This window comes from Bactrocera neohumeralis, chromosome 5 (genome assembly GCF_024586455.1).
Source record: "Bactrocera neohumeralis isolate Rockhampton chromosome 5, APGP_CSIRO_Bneo_wtdbg2-racon-allhic-juicebox.fasta_v2, whole genome shotgun sequence".
Classification (NCBI taxonomy): domain Eukaryota; kingdom Metazoa; phylum Arthropoda; class Insecta; order Diptera; family Tephritidae; genus Bactrocera; species Bactrocera neohumeralis.
The window spans coordinates 11,898,911-11,915,960 of NC_065922.1; the positions used below are offsets into that span (position 1 = coordinate 11,898,911).

The window sequence follows — 17,050 nt, forward strand, 5'->3', positions numbered from 1 at the left end:
ATCGCTTAAGCGGTGTATACGCCAATATAGAAGATCCCAAAAACTCAGACTCTGAAGGCAGTACAGCGTACAGCAGATGACATAGTTCTGACATGTCTCCGAAAAACGCATTAAGCGGTCTTTAAGATTCAAAGTAGCAACAAAATATAGTTGTTTTATCGTTTCTGTTATCTTCTTATACTCAGATTAAACACAAAAACCTTTTTGGAAAAATTCTTTTTTAATAAAAATTTTACTAAGGATTCAATTTTCCATACAACTGTTGCTAGCTTCCCTGCGATGATATTTAGCTTATTGAGCAGATAGTTTGGGAAAGAGCAAAAAGTCATAGAGAGATCATAACTTCGACTATAAGGTCACTTTCGATTGAATTTTGTGGGGAGTCCTCTTTATTGCGAGTACTCCATAATACTTTTCTTTTTGCTTGAGACCAGTTTCAACAAACTTCGACATTCAAAAAAATACTCAAAGTGAGAGGTTGCAGAAGAAAAATTAAGGCAAGCACTTTCGAACATATTTCCAACGCTTTTTCGATGCTGTCGCCATTAACCTTTATCTGTCTGACTGTATATACGCGTCAGTTTTTGAGCTATCGATCTAAAATTGCGCACATATGCTTTTCTCCCCGAAAAGATGCTCAATTGTCAGAACCGTCGTTATCTGACCACTTTAGCATACACCTGCCATGCAAACTGAACGATCGGAATATTGTCCTTGTAAAGAAAACTATTTTAGTTGATGAGATATCTGCATGAAATTTCGCAGGAATTATTTTCGAAGGCAACAGTATAATATTTGAAAAAATTACTCAGATCGGATCACAATAGCATATAGCTGCCATACAAACTGAACGATCAAACTCAAGTGCTTGTATGGAAAACTATTTTAGTTGGTGAGATATCTGCACGAAATTTGGCATGGACTATTTTCGGAGGCAACAGTATAATATTTGAAAAAATTACTCAGATCGGATCACAATAGCATATAGCTGCCATACAAACTAACCGAACAAAGGCAAGTATCTTGCATGGACACTTTTTATGAGAAGCATTATAGCTTCGCTGTTCTTTACAACCGATCGCTTCTATTGACATTATACCGTTAAAAATTCTATTGACATTATACCGTTATAAATCTAAACACCCGTTAATGCTACGCGCGGCACTCCAGCAGAGGTATTTGAAATATTAACTACATTTTCAAGCCTTTGTGCTTTCATGCTTCTTCTTACTGTACAGCACTCGAGCAGATGAATCGCATTGCATTTTAATTTGAAAATTACGCCACTCAACTACAAGAACAACTACAACACACACAGCAGCGTTACGTTTCTCAGCTGGTTGCTGCTCGACGGCGACGGCGATGGTGACGGCAAGGAAAGTAATATCCTCAAGGCAGCATTCGGAATTGTTGCTAGCGTATTCTGCTGCTCTACACTCGAGCGTTGCGAGCGTTGAGTGGAGTTGAGTTGAGTCTGTTTTCTTTATAACTTTTCATTGCATTTATTTCCTTCAATTACTTGTAAGTGTGTGTGTGTGTGTGCTCGTGTATATGTGTATGTCTGCTCTTGTATTTTTGTAGTTATGTATGCATGTATGTGTCTGTTTGTTGAGTATTTGTTCTTGCTTGCTTCGCCTTGTGGCGAAAGTTTTCAGCATACCAAGCGCTCAGTTTCTTCAACATTTTCTATTTGGTTGTTGTTGTTGTTGTTTCGCTTGCTTTCTTCGTTTCCATAGCGACGCCAAAAGACTTGCGAGCTTACAACTTTGGCATCCGTGTGAATTTGATGCAGTCAGTGCTGTCTTGCGGCCAAATTTCGCACATTCTCCGCGCAGCACCCCCCAACAACAACACTTCAGATTCTCATCTCTTAGCATCTACACATACACATAGTGCGTGTGTATGCTTGTATAAGTATATATTCTATATTCAGTCCATTAGCACGTATTCCGTTTATGCAGCATAGATATACTCAGCACTTCACTTTTCTATAGTTTTGTGAAATTTCTTTGTTGATTCTGTAAATTATTATGTGCGCTTTGTTCAGTGTTTACTTATGTGTTAGTGCCTCGGAGCAAGTATTTGTATGAATTAGTTATATTTGAGAACAGAAAGAGAAGACTACAGTATATAAGACTGCTTTACCTGCAGGACAGGGTCAGAGCAAACACTAGTCGCTTCGAAGTGGGATATTTTTAGTGGCAAAAACAACAACTAAGTGATATTAAGGAAAGAAAGCTTAGGAAAATAACTTCAAGAACCATTAATGAGGTCAAGTGTTTCTTAAATGTGTATAAAAGAGCTCAGTAAAACTCAATAACCATAGTGACGTCTGAGTTTCTCATCAAATTTATAGCATAAACTTCATGAGCTCCACTGCAACCATGGCACTTAACGCCATTCTGCACATGGTGCATGGTATGGCTGCGAAAGTTGCTATCAGACTCAGAGAATCTGAGTTCTTAAATGAACACGTGTCTGAACGCTCGGAAAACTGCACACACTTTGACTTCGTACCGGAGCACATGGATCATGGAGTCGCCAAATCGTACCCCGGCGGCTCCTTCTCTCTCCATATATCGGCGAGGGAGTTGCGGGTAAAAGAAGACGTTGGTTTAGAGGGGCAGTGAGCTTCCTTACGGATGGCTCAAAGCTTGGTGGAGGGGTTTACTGTCAGGAGCTCTCTATCAACTCCAGACAATTGTAAAGCTGTTGCGCTAGCAAGGAAAGACATCCTAGAACCGCTATCAGAAGAATGGGAGCGGGTCGATGCTCCCATATTCTCTTGTGCTTTACAACTGGATAGCTGGGCCACCATCGGTACATGCGCTGTCGCAAAATTCTTTCCAAAAGATCGATCGCAAGAGATGTAGTGATCTCTTTGCCTTCATCAAGGCTAGCCGCTTCTTAGTTGTGTGTGTTTTAATAGGCCATAGTCCTATTGGAGGCCCTGCAGTAAGGCTGGGAATCTTACCGCACGCCATCTGCAGAAGCTGTATAAAAAGTAGACGAAACATCTCAACACATCCTATTTATCTGTACCGCGTTTGGGAGGTCAGGGTTTAAACACTTGGGAGCGCATACCTTTAGACATCCCACCGAATTGGCGTGAATGGTAATTAAACGCCTGTGCAAATTTATATTGGCTACCAAGCTTTTTGATAATTTATAAATTCGAACATAAGAGTTCTTCTTTTCTATGTCTTCACAAAGGACTACATATAGCAGTCTCTGTCCGAGCTCTCTATACTGTTCTCTATACTGTTCCCGAAGCGTTTTATATTCTCCGTATGAAAATGCAGTCAGTGAACCAAGTTAACAACAGTGACTTTCAATCGGCTCTCTTTCAGTGAACAATTGTAATTGAGATATTGAGGAGATTTGTCGATAAACCAAAATACACCAACGAACCTTTATAGATAGGGAGGGGATGTTATCAATAAGCTGTTGGAGCAAGTGAGCAAACCGGCTGAAAAGACGTTAAATATAGCCTAAAATCACCCAGGCTACCTTGCAGGAGGACATCTTAACTCCGCAACTATGAGTCGCACGGTTCAAGCGATTACTTCTACCATTAGAATCAGAGAGTATATAAATAAGTTGTTATACCGAAGATTCTAATACTATACCATAACGCATGAGTTCGAAACTTTGGCGAGGTAAAGAAAAAATAAAGAAATGCCGACCAGATATTGGTGGAGAAGCAAGGACCTGGCAAATATGGGAAATTCGACGCTTGTTCCGAGCATAATAAAGACAATGTATTTAAAGGCTTTGAATGAGTCAATATTAGATCAATTTAGACAAGGTTAAAACTCGAAACCTCTTTGGAAACGTTATCATACCCGATTTATTAAAAAAAAAAAATTGAACTAAATCAGACAAGATATAACAGCGTAAGCGAAGTTTACGCCAATAAAAAAGAAAAACCAGAAAAGTGATAAAGAAATGACTGCTTGGGAGCATAATTTTTTTCTCAATCTATAACTTTCATTACTTGCTTTTGTTTTTTTTTAATATATTGAAGACATTTAAGAAGAATAAGTATTTTTTAACACAGCGGAGAGTGAAAGTAAATTAAACCCAAAATTAATATGCTTTATTTACTTCGAATTAAGTAATTTCCAGCATACTTTGACTGCGGCCTAAGCTTGCTAAGCTCTGGCAAGTTTGTAAGATTCGATTGATATAAAATAATCACGAGTTTAGATATTTGCACCCTGAACCGGGTATATTAAGTTTGCCATGAAGCTAGCAACATACAGATGTAAATTTCGGAGGCTCTTTAAAGTAACATATGCAGTTGAGCAGCGTGATGAGCTGGGACAATTTTGCTACGTTTGTCGATCGTCGAATTTATCCCTCAGTTTTTGAGATGTTGCTCTGAAATTTTACACACGTTCTTTTACTTCCAAGAAGTTGTTCATTTGTCGGCACCGAACTGAAATGTGACCCTTTTTTGGGTATTGCTGTCATGCAAACTGAACGAGGGGAATAAAGCTCTTGTATCGCGTCGGTGTAGCTGAAGTTAACGATTTTTTTCTCGCTTTGCTATCAACGGGTGGTAGGTCTGATGGATTCTCTTAAAAAAATGTAGAGACCTTGCTAAACCAATAATAACAATAATAATCCAGCGATTACTCTCAAGATTTAAAACTTACAGTCTCAACTGTCTCCTTAAACCATAAGTGTTATCAAATTTAAGTTCAGGCAAGAGAATAAAACTGCAAACTGCATTCAAGCGTTTTACCAAAAATATTATCTCAAGCATTTTCCTAGGTCTAACAGTGAAGGTAGAGTTGTATAACTTAAAAACTATATGAAGAGAGTGACCATTTAATCCCTAGATTTCAAATAATCGATTTTCTTATTGTCTTATTAAATTCTACAAAACCTCTATTATATTGAATATTGTCATAAATCAAGTTGAGCCGAGTAATAGTTTCGGAGATACAGCCTAGAGAACTTGTGCGCTCGAGGCTAGTTAGGCTAAGTGCGCCGTCTTTAAGGGGGTATTCTCGTTTAGAATCCCGAATTTTAGGTATTTTTTTTGACGCGATAAAAAAAAATAAAAAATTATTTTGACTATTCATTTTTTACATGCTTTTTATTGATATAGTAAATTATATAAATTTAAAAAAACTGCAGGTCGGCGAAGTAGAGACTGATGAAACAATGGCTTATCCTGGTGTGCAGGATATAAATCCTTTCCGTGGCCTAAAATGAAAATTTATGCGAAATCCGTGAAGAGTAAAAGTGTAGTTGTCGCACTACGAAACGTTTTTGAAAAAAAAAATTTTTTTACAAAATGGTGGAGGTTTGAAAAAAAGTTTCGTATTTTCCCTGTTTTTTGTGGTTCGGAATTTTTTAAAAATAAAAAAAAAATTCTTTCGAAAGCTCTTCGTAGTGCGATACTATAATGTATAAGAAAGCGCTGTGTAAAATTTCATGTGAATCGGTTGAGTAGAACTTGAGATATCATGCACACCGTTTCTAGAAAAGTAGTTATGAGAAAAACGAGTTTAAAGTTTGAGAACTAGTCGCGCGCAGTCGGAGTCGGAGTCACAAAATGAGCTGTAACTCGGAAAATAATTTGAATTTCGAAAAATCATCTTAGTGACATTTTCTTGAAGGGCTATACTATAGAAATATACAAACAAAAAAAATCGATTTTTTCGAATTTCTAACCGATATTCATACGAAATTTTATACAGGTCTTTGAGATCAATTCTTAAAGACTTGGACAAAAGATTTTTTTCGATTACAACTATTTGAAAAAAAAAAAATCGCGAAATTTTCACTGTAATTACATATAATTTTTTTTTTTTTGTAAAAAATGTCTGCCAAAAATTAGATTTTCAGTTTTTTTATCGTTCGTCCAAGTTCTAAGTTAAGTTTTTAACGAAAACACATAATTTTGATCCTGTAAGGAGTTATCATACTAACGCGAGCGCATTTTTTCCGTGGGGTCACCAGAAATGGCGTCGCAATGGCCGAGTGTAAAATACTTTTTTCCAAAATTTCAGAATTTCTTTGTTAATAGTACAAGTTTGTAACAATAAAAAATTCTAATAAAATACTTCATTTTTATATGAGAAAAAAATTGTTGAAAAAAGGCTGTTTTTTACCCGAAGAAACCTATGTGACCTCCTAACCTAGAAACCCATAGGAACTGCCTAAAGCGAAAACTAGAAATGGTTTTTGGGTGGATGCTAACTTTTCGGAATAAATTTGGTAACCATGGTTCCATACCACAGTGCCATAAGCCAATATAGGTCTCACCAAAGCTGTTAAATATTAGAAACGTTGAGCGAAAATATTCCAAAAAATAGTCTATTTAACTAAGTACCATAAAATGCAACGTGGAAAGAAAGTTCATTTTATCCATGAATTATTTTACAAATTGAATCTTAAATATCGGGTGATTTTTTAAGAGCTTGATAACTTTTTTTTAAAAAAAAACGCATAAAATTTGCAAAATCTCATCGGTTCTTTATTTGAAACGTTAGATTGGTTCATGACATTTACTTTTTGAAGATAATTTCATTTAAATGTTGACCGCGGCTGCGTCTTAGGTGGTCCATTCGGAAAGTCCAATTTTGGGCACGTCGAATTTTCAGTGAATGGGCCCTAGAAAAGTTGGCAGAAAATCCGCTTTTTTATCGACAAATTTTGTTCAGCGATGAGGCTCATTTCTGGTTGAATGGCTACGTAAATAAGCAAAATTGCCGCATTTGGGGTGAAGAGCAACCAGAAGCCGTTCAAGAACTGCCCATGCATCCCGAAAAATGCACTGTTTGGTGTGGTTTGTACGCTGGTGGAATCATTGGACCGTATTTTTTCAAAGATGCTGTTGGACGCAACGTTACGGTGAATGGCGATCGCTATCGTTCGATGCTAACAAACTTTTGTTGCCAAAAATGGAAGAACTGAACTTGGTTGACATGTGGTTTCAACAAGATGGCGCTACATGCCACACAGCTCGCGATTCTATGGCCATTTTGAGGGAAAACTTCGGAGAACAATTCATCTCAAGAAATGGACCCGTAAGTTGGCCACCAAGATCATGCGATTTAACGCCTTTAGACTATTTTTTGTGGGGCTACGTCAAGTCTAAAGTCTACAGAAATAAGCCAGCAACTATTCCAGCTTTGGAAGACAACATTTCCGAAGAAATTCGGGCTATTCCGGCCGAAATGCTCGAAAAAGTTGCCCAAAATTGGACTTTCCGAATGGACCAACTAAGACGCAGCCGCGGTCAACATTTAAATGAAATTATCTTCAAAAAGTAAATGTCATGAACCAATCTAACGTTTCAAATAAAGAACCGATGAGATTTTGCAAATTTTATGCGTTTTTTTTTTTAAAAAAGTTATCAAGCTCTTAAAAATCACCCGATATATGCCGAGTGACTTAATGAGCTATGCATGAGGAACAACACAGTTGAAGGAATAAACAATCACATGCCTAACTAATTTGCCAGCAACACAACGCGAGTGAAGTTGCATTAATAAAATTAAATTAAATGCTTCACGTATTCTGCGGCGGCGCTGTAATTGTCGCTTAAGCCAAGCGGCCCTCTGAATAAATTACCTCATTTCAAAGCTCATTTATTTGCCGACCAGCCACAACATTTCAGCATTTTTCAAAAACCAACAGTAGCCAACAATAACAACAACAGCTGAAGCTATAAAAACCATTCGGCTTAAAATCGACTTGAAGCCACCAGCTGCCCCCCGAGGCCACACAAAGCACAGCATGAACGATTTGCCTGCATTGAAAAGTGTGACTGGGAAGAGAGGCGCCAATGAGTTCACTTTTGCCCTCACAAGCCAAACACACGGATGTGCGCATACAGACAAACAAAGCAGTAAAAGTGTGGCAACTACTTGCGTTAAATCATTTATTGCTTTCACTATTGTTGTTGTACATTTACAGTTGATGGCGATAAGTGAAGAGAGAAACGCTTGTGATGATATTCGACAGCTTCGACGGTCAGTAGGTGGCGCGACCTACTAATAGCGGGGTTAGTGGCAGCGCAGCGAGTGAAGAAGAGTAGAGAGGCGAAGAGTAAAGAGGTGGAGAGGAGCAGCGGCGTGTGGCACACGGCAGCGCAGCTTGACTTTTACGCCTTGACACACTCGAATTGCAGCGCAGCACAGCAGCGTTTATATCACTTCCGCTTCCGGTTTGAACCACTCAACCGCCGCACACACACACACTCACAAGCAGCAAGCAGCAATTGTGGGTGGACCCGGTATGCGAAGAATGAGCGCATCGCCGTTTAAAGTCGACTGGCAAATATCCATACAAAGGAAGCAGCCGAAGAATGGCACAAAAAGTGGCACGTGGAGAGATAGTGAGCGTGTGAAATGTGAGTGGCACAGCGGGCGGGCGAACTTAATTGAGTACCACCAGTGACTGTGTTTCGCTGTCGTCGTTGACTTCGGCGCAAGCGAGACACTAAATTGAACGTGAAAAATGCGCCGCGGACGACAGGCTTCGAGAGAAAAATGCCACGCCGCAAATTGATGAAAGCAATATAACGGTTAATGCGTTGATGAATTTCAGTGGAAAATGTTTGAGCACAACGAAATGAAAACTAGATAGTGTTGGTCAATGGATTTGCGGAAATGAAAATTAATAACAGTTAGTGGAAAATAAAGTGAAGGTGAAAGGCAAATAGAGATAGGAAAAAACGTGAATTTCGGTTGCAACGAAGCTGTAATACGCTTCCCAATTATATACGAACAGTTTCATGCCAAGTTTGGAAAAACTTTCTCGTCAAATCCAAAAGTTTTCCATACAAATACTTATTTTCGATAGTTCACTTTGTATGGCAGCTATATGCTATAGTGGGTCGATCTGAACAATTTCTTCGGAGATTGTAGCCTTGTCCTGGGAAATAATCTATGCCAACTTTCACAAAGATAATTTGTAAAATAAAAAAGTTCTCGATACAGAGACTTGATTTTAATAAATCCCTTTGTATTGCAGCTATATGCTATAGTAATTCGATTTGAAAAATTTCCTCGGAGATTGTAGCGTTGTCTTGGAAAATAAACCAAGCCAAATATCACGAAGATATCGCTACAAGTAAAGAAGATTTCCAAACAAGAACTTGATTCGGATCGTACAGTTTGTATGGCAGCTATATGTTATAGTGATCTGATCTGAACAATTTGTGGGGATATTGTAGCATTTTTAGATAATAATTCACGAAAAAATTCATAAAAATATCTCATCAAATAAAAAATTTTTCCATACAAGAACTTGTTTCCGATCGTTCAGTTTCTATGGCAGCCTTATGCTACAGTGGTTCGATCTGTATAATTTTTTCAAATATTATACTGTCGCCCTCGGAAATAATCTATGTCAAATTTCATGCAGATATCTCATCAACTAAAAAAGTTTTCCATACAAGGAGTTGATACCGATCGGACAGTTTGTATGGCAGCTATATGCTACAGTGGTCCGATATCGACGGTTCCCGCAAATGAGCAGCTTCTTGAGGAGAAAAGGACGTGTGTAAAATTTCAAAGCGATAACTCTGAAACTGAGGGACTAGTTCGCGCATACACATACGGACAGACAGATCGATATGGCGAAATCAACTCGGCTCATTTCTGAATATACATACATATATTGTGTGGTATCCGAAGTTTACTTTCCTTTTTGTATTATATACCATATTTTTAACCTTAAAATATAAAAAAAAACCGTGTCCCTATAAGTCTGTTTCCATGAGAGTTCGGCCTACGTACCCGTAACGGAACCGGATCTTTATCCGCCTAAGTAGTGCCAACTAGTCAATAGTTTTCAAAACCATTTCAAGCTGACAAGCAGTTAATGGTCTTCAAAACTATGAGCTACGACAACAGTTCTTTTTCCGGTTCAGGGTCCTTGGTGAAGACATAAACGGATTTCACTTCGATTCTTGGTTTGATACCGAATAACACGTTGGTAAAGGTAACATTTTCAATTAGCAGAGCTGAAAGAAGATATCGAATGGTTCCTGATTTCTATAGAAGTATTAACAAAACTGAATCAAGTTGAGTTATTTCAAATATTTCCGGAATATAATGGCATATTAGAAGAAACTATAAATACTCTTCAAAATTTTTAAAATCACGTTCTTACCAGCTTTCGTTCGCCTAGATTTAGAAAGTAGCCAATCGAACAAGCAACTGGTATAAGTCGCATAAACTGGTATAAATCGCATAAACTGGTATAAAGACACAATTTTAACAATGCAATCACTTTTAAATGCATTGAATTTCATAGGAGAACTTAATCTGTCATCACATCCTAAATTTAGTACGTAGGGAATCGAACGAGCAACTGGTATAAGGCGCATAAACTGGTATAATCAAGTTGAGAGAGAAAAAGACACAATTTCAACGACGCAATCACTTTTAAGTGCATTGAATTTCATGGGAGAACTTAATTTGTCATCACATCCTAAATTTAGTACGTAGGGAATCGAACAAGCAACTGGTATAAGTCGCATAAACTGGTATAATCAAAATGAGAAAGAAAAATCCATTATTTTAACTAGACAATTAGTTTTAAATTGAGTTCTAGAGGAGAACTTCGTTTCTGCTATCAAATCTAATGTAAGCGAGCCTAACATGTCGCACATTGAGAGAAGTGCCGAATGGAAGACCATAATAATTCCTTATAATTTATGAAACCACGCGTCGTTTTGAACTATAACTAAAGCAAGCAATAGCAAAAAGGTTGAAGCATTCGTCAACACATTAGCAACCGATAAAATATATGCATCGGTTTTAACCACCCAAATCCAGCACTCTACCAAAGCTCACCATAAAATCAATACAAGCATAAAATGAAGCGTGTGCATGGAAAAAAGGCATATAAATTTACTGCTGTCATTTTCCGATTTGAACGTGCGTGCATGAATCAACAGTAAAAGTTTTATGCAACAAAAAACCAACAAAAACATAGCACAAAAACAAGAAAAAAGTGAAAAATAAAAAATATAAAAAAAAAACGAACGAGAAAATGAGAGAAACGGGAAAACTCAGTCATTTTCATTAGACGAACTTCTGGTTGGCCTTTCAACGACGACTTTTAGCCAAATCAAGGTCAGTGTGGTGGCGACGCTGCGGCTGCTATTATCTGCCACACTGACACGAACGTGCAACATCCCCAGTAGAGGCTAAAGATGATAAATTGCCTGGTTTACTGTAATAGAGATCGAGCATGATTTGTTATACGAAAATTATTCGAATGAAAATTAAAAAGTCAGGGTTGCATGTATGCTTGGTTTGTGGCGATTTTAAGTCAACGCGCTTTAATGGTCATCTTACAAAAAACAGTGAGTGCATACTGTTACTGTTGTAATGAGTTTTAAAACGTTTATACTGAGATGTCGCGGACGTGCATTCGCATAGCAAAGCAAAGCATGCTTACAGGCGCTAAAGGCAGGAAAGGTTGCAGTTCGGGTAATATAAGTGATATTAAACCTTAATACTTACGAAATTTTTTTTTTATAAGACGAAATATTAATTTCTTAAAATATTTTTCAAAAGGGTTGCCACTTAATTAAAAATATATAAACATTTTAGAATTTAAATAATTCAACAGAAATGATGTTTGCAGTGAAATCGTTTTAGTTGCCACCAATTCAGTTCTCAGGGTTGCCAACTGCACAAAATTTAGAATTTTTGTAATGTCATTAAATTAAAATATTTTTAATAAAATTTCATAACTCCAAATATTCGTTTCTTAATTTTTTTCTAAAGGGTTGCCCTTAATTAAAAATAAATTAAAATACATTATAAAATTTAATAGAAAAGCTTTTAGTGAAATCGTTTTTTTTTTTCAGTATGTAGGGTTTTCAAAAATTTTATAAAGTTCATAATGCCATTCAATTAAAATATTTTTTTTAATGTATTTTCATAACACGAAATATTCGTTTCTTAAAATGTTTTTAAAAGGGTTGCCACTTACATAGTTAAAAATGTATAAAAAATTTTCAAGTAATTTAACAGAAAAGCTGTTTGCAGTGAAATCGTTTTAGTTTCCACTAGTTCAGTATTCAGAGTTGCCAACTGCCAAAAAATATAAGGTTTTTAAAGTCATCAATAGAACAAAAATATTTTTTGAGATTTTTATTTGGTATTCAGGGTTGCCAACTACAAAATATTATACATTTCTTAATGTCATTAAATAAAAATATTTTTGTAATTGAAGTTTTTTTTTAATTTTTATATTTGAAGAACACAAAATGGTTTCGTAACATTAAAGTTTTCAACAACATAATGAATTATTTAATATTTTTTCTTAAACTAGTTTATTAATTAAGACGATCTGGCGACAGTTTAAAGGTGCAATTTAAATACAAAAATTTAAAACTTTATTTTACTGTTATACTATTAAAAATTAGTATGGAACAGGTAAATATTAAAATTTTCATGAAAAACGGCAACCCTTTTCAAATAAAATTTGAATGAATTTTTTTTGATTTTTTTTTTTATAATTTTAATGTTCGAAGAACCATTCAAAACTAGTATGAAATCCGTAAATATTAAAAATTTGAATATAATTGGCAACTCTATTCGAAAAAAATTTAATTAAATGCTTTTTAAATTTTTTTTTACCCTAAGAAAAAGGATCGTAAAAATATTTCAGCAACTGTTTTAAGTAATCATGGTAAGAGTAAGCCAGTATAGGTTTTTATTTCTGTTCTGGGTTCACATGGGTTCGATTGTAGATCAAAATGCAGCCGATAAGGGTATGTGTAGTGCTTAAACAATATTTAAAGGAGCTGCACTCGGTATTTCTTCGAGCTCAGACAATTTAATTAAAATATAAGCGACTTAATATTTAACATTTGAAATGAAAAAGATAAACACTATAGAACTTTCAACAATAATAAATTGAATAAAATCCTCCTTACTTTTATATTATTGCCTGAACCACAAATTTTCAATATTGGATTACAATTAATTTGCAGCAAAAATATTTAAAACATTTTTAAGCAGAATTTGGCTCAAATTTCCCCTCACACTTTATTTACAAGAAAAGCAGAGCTGAAAGGAAAATACATATATTATGTACATACAAAAGCGGGAAATACAATACCCACACACGCGCACACTTATAAAAATACAGTTATTGTATGGTTTTGAACGGAAACACGTGAACATGAAGGCGCCATTGTGAGTTGCGCAATCAATCAAATGCTTCTGTATCCGCAATTAAGCGCCGCTGGCTCTTTACACACACACATATATAGAACTTTTTACATTATAATTACATGCGTGAGATACCCATAAACCAGATATGTATTAGGGTGTGCGCTTTCCACAAGCATTTGGTTTGTGAGACCATACTATGATGAGTTGTGACAATATTATCTTACTTCAGGTGGGGGACTAAAATTGATAGACACGTTAGCTAGTGCGAAGTATTTCATTATTATATAATTTAATATTACTTATGTGTAGAATAATAAAAAACAAGAACTAAATATTTCCAGCACCCCGACTACTTGGGTCCCTTTGGTAGCAACGCACTTGTTCATTTTCGAACACCAAGAATTGAAGAAAAAGCATGAAATTTCAGTTTTCTGCTCTTAAAAAAAAGAATTCATCAAAAATATATTTACAATTTAATTTTTTTTAAATTTAAGTCATGCCTAAATCAATTTACTTTTCCCATACAATTTACATGAAATTTTTTAATCTTTTACAATAAAGTGTTTAACTCGCAAGCTAATAAGTCTACAACTTTGAGGAGACGATATTCTAATACAACATTCTCCACTCTACAAAAAAGCTCCTTATAATTTTTTTAATAAATTCCTTGCTTTAAAAGTTATACGCAGTTTAAGTTGTGTGTAAAATGTACTGAACTCATACTCGTAAACGAGGGCTGCTATATATATTCTGGCCTAGGGCAACACTAAGTGTTGCCAGGTGCAATCTGACATTTCCATTGGAAAGTTTGACATTTTTTAGCATAATATCACTCAGAACGTTTTGTCATTTAATCGTGAATTGTTTTATTTACAGGGAATTAAAAAATTATCTCGGCCTAAAAATGGAATTAACTCGTGAACATTTTCGTGCGATCATTTTTCACAACTTTCGACGTGGATTATCACGACAAGAGTGCATCGATGAACTAAAATGAAAACTGGTACAACGAATTCAATCGTGGCCGACGCTCGCTCAAAGACGAATTCCGTGAAGGTCGTCCAAAAACAGCCGTTGTGCCAGAAAACATCGACGCCGTACGTGAACTGATAATGCAAGACCGTTACATACCTTCAGATAGAGGCATGCCTATGCATTTCTTCCACCAGCATACATTCGATATTGCATGAACACCTGGCCGTAAAAAAGGTTTTTTCTCGTTGGATCCCGCACAATTTGACAATCGCTCAAAAAAAGGCTCGTGTGGATTGGTGTAAAGAAATGCTGAAAAAATACGAACGCGGTGCTTCAAAAGACGCTTATAAGATCGTCACGAATCATGGATCGACAATCGACAAACAAAAAAAAAAAATATAAAAAAAAATATATAAAAACAAAAAAAAAAACATTTTCGTTGATAAATATGCCTATTTACATTATTAGGCCAGAAATATATATAGCAACCTACGTAGTAGACCATGGCGTATGAGCAACACAAAATGCATAAATCATTTGTATGAATACTTAGTACATTTAATGGGTAACTTTGACTGCGTATAAATCTTAAAATAATACTTTTATGGAAAAAGGCAACAACAATTTTTTTGGAGCAGAAAATTTTGTTTTAGAATAACACTCTCTCAAACTTGTAGAGTTACTTGCTGATTGCAAAATATCAAAAAATTCCAAGTTATATACGTGGGAAAAGAAATCTGATTTTTCTTTTTAATTTGAAATTGAAAATTCTTATTTAAAAAAAAATTAATTTGGCAAATAACAGACAACCTAATGTAAGCATATATTTATATATTTTTGCTTGTATGCTACATGCTTTCACAAAAATTTCAAATTCTGCTTGGCATGAGTGAAAGATTTCTGCCATAAAGCAGCCATTCAAGCGCATAATGAGCTGAAAAATTACAAAACGATTTACAATGAGAGATATTTTGCACGCTTTTTTTATAAAATAAAATATTTCAGCAATTTCTAATAAGCTTATATAGAAAGAAATATAGTATATTTACTTCAAGCTGAAATATGCCTTGAGGCTTCTAGTAAGGTCCACGCGCCTTGAAAATTTCCATTTTTCTATGTAAAAATTTTCAATGTATTTAATAATGTATTTAATTTTCAATACATGTAATATAGTACAATATGTAATAGAACATTAACGTAGAAGACAACAATAATAACAACAACCCACATTACTTACTATAATAAAGTTATTGGGCTTTAAATTAAATTATTTAAATTGAGTTATTTTGCATGTTGTAAAAGAGTTTAATTATTTATTTTCTAGCGCAGCTCTAGACTTGTGCTAAGTTACACTACACCATTAATAAATTATGCAATTATGCATTTGTTGGCATGATTTATGCTGCGGACACTCACACTTGCACATTTTCTTTTGTTAGCTTCGTTGCTGCGAAGAGCACTCTGAGCTTTTATGCTACTGAAATGTGTTAAAAATTATCAACAGGAAATTTAAACATAAATACATACATATAACAGAAGTTAAAAACAGTATACGAAACGAAAACTTAAGAAACAACCGAAAAAAAATATTTTTCGAAAAATTTGTTTGCTCATAAAACAATTGCAAAGCATATTTCGGGCTAAAAATCGACTAATATAAACATAAATTCTAAAGAAACGAAAATTTCAAAAAAAAAAAAAAATAATAATAATTTTTTTAAGTAAAAAAAATACTTTTTAATTCTTTGGACATTTAAATATTACAATTTTCGAAAATAGTAATAATAAATATTTTTCTTAAAAAATTTATTAAGAATTTGAAAAATCTCTACGAAAAATATTTTTTTTAATGTTATGATTTTTTAAAAGAGATTTTTCATATTTTCAAGATTTACAAGGTCAAAAGTAAACAGGACTTTTTGAATCTAGTGCCCCCTGGTGGCGCCATCTATATGTCCACTGGTGTGTTAGAATCTGCTATCTTTATCGATTGTCCAGTGAGAATTTCATGACATTTCATTGATTGGAAGTGAAGTTATGGCGTTTTAAGTGTCAGTATGTTTGTGTTATCGGTGCGAAAATGAGCTTCGAATAAAGACCCGACATTAAATTTTGTTTTAAAATTGGTAAAACTTTTACCGAAACGTTTCAATTGATGAAACAAGTTTATGGCGATGATTGCCTATCTCACGTGTTGCACGCGTGGTTTTAACATTTTCAAAGTGGTCGTGAGGACATAAATGACGATCAACATGTGGCCAATCAAAATCCGTGATCACCGGAAATTCGATCGAAACTGTGCGTGAATTCATCAAAAATCAGCCGAAATCATCATTGAAATTCATGGAAATGGAATTGAACATCTCCAAAACATCGATTTAATGCATTTAGAGCGAACATTAGGGCTTACGAAAGGTGTGTGAACGGTTTGTTCGCACAAATTGACTGACTACCAAAAATTTACCAAAAAAAATCGACACTTGTGACCGATTATTTGACCAAAAATCACATTTTAACCATTAACTCACTCCCTCATATTCACCTGATATGGCACCGTGTGACTTCTTCCTTTTCGGAAAAATGCATTTGCCTATGAAAGGAAAGCGTTATGCAGACGTAGAGGCCATTCAAAAGGCTTGCACCGGCATACTGGCGGCCATGCCGGCCAACAAGCTAAAACACTCGTTCGACATGCTTTTGGACCGTGCAAAAAGCTGTATTGAAGCAGAATGAGACTATTTTGAATAAAATAAATTGATTTTGCCGAAAAACCCATTTTTCTATTTTTTTTAAGTCCTGTTTACTTTGGAACGCACCTTGTAAAACAACTATAAAGCATATTCGGTGTTAAAATCGAACATAAATTAAATATTTAGCAAAGAATTTTTGAAAAAAAAATGCTTGAAATT

At 35.2% G+C, this 17,050-nt stretch overlaps 1 protein-coding gene and 1 long non-coding RNA gene across 7 annotated transcripts in view; one reads left to right on the forward strand and one right to left on the reverse strand.

The window, feature by feature from the left end:
- Positions 1–17,050, reverse strand: part of LOC126758071 (double-stranded RNA-specific editase Adar) — a 183,206-nt gene that overhangs the window by 64,418 nt on the left and 101,738 nt on the right. The gene's annotated exons all lie outside the window — the stretch shown is intronic.
- LOC126758095 (uncharacterized) overlaps positions 1–17,050 on the forward strand; it is a 317,225-nt gene that overhangs the window by 60,007 nt on the left and 240,168 nt on the right. The gene's annotated exons all lie outside the window — the stretch shown is intronic.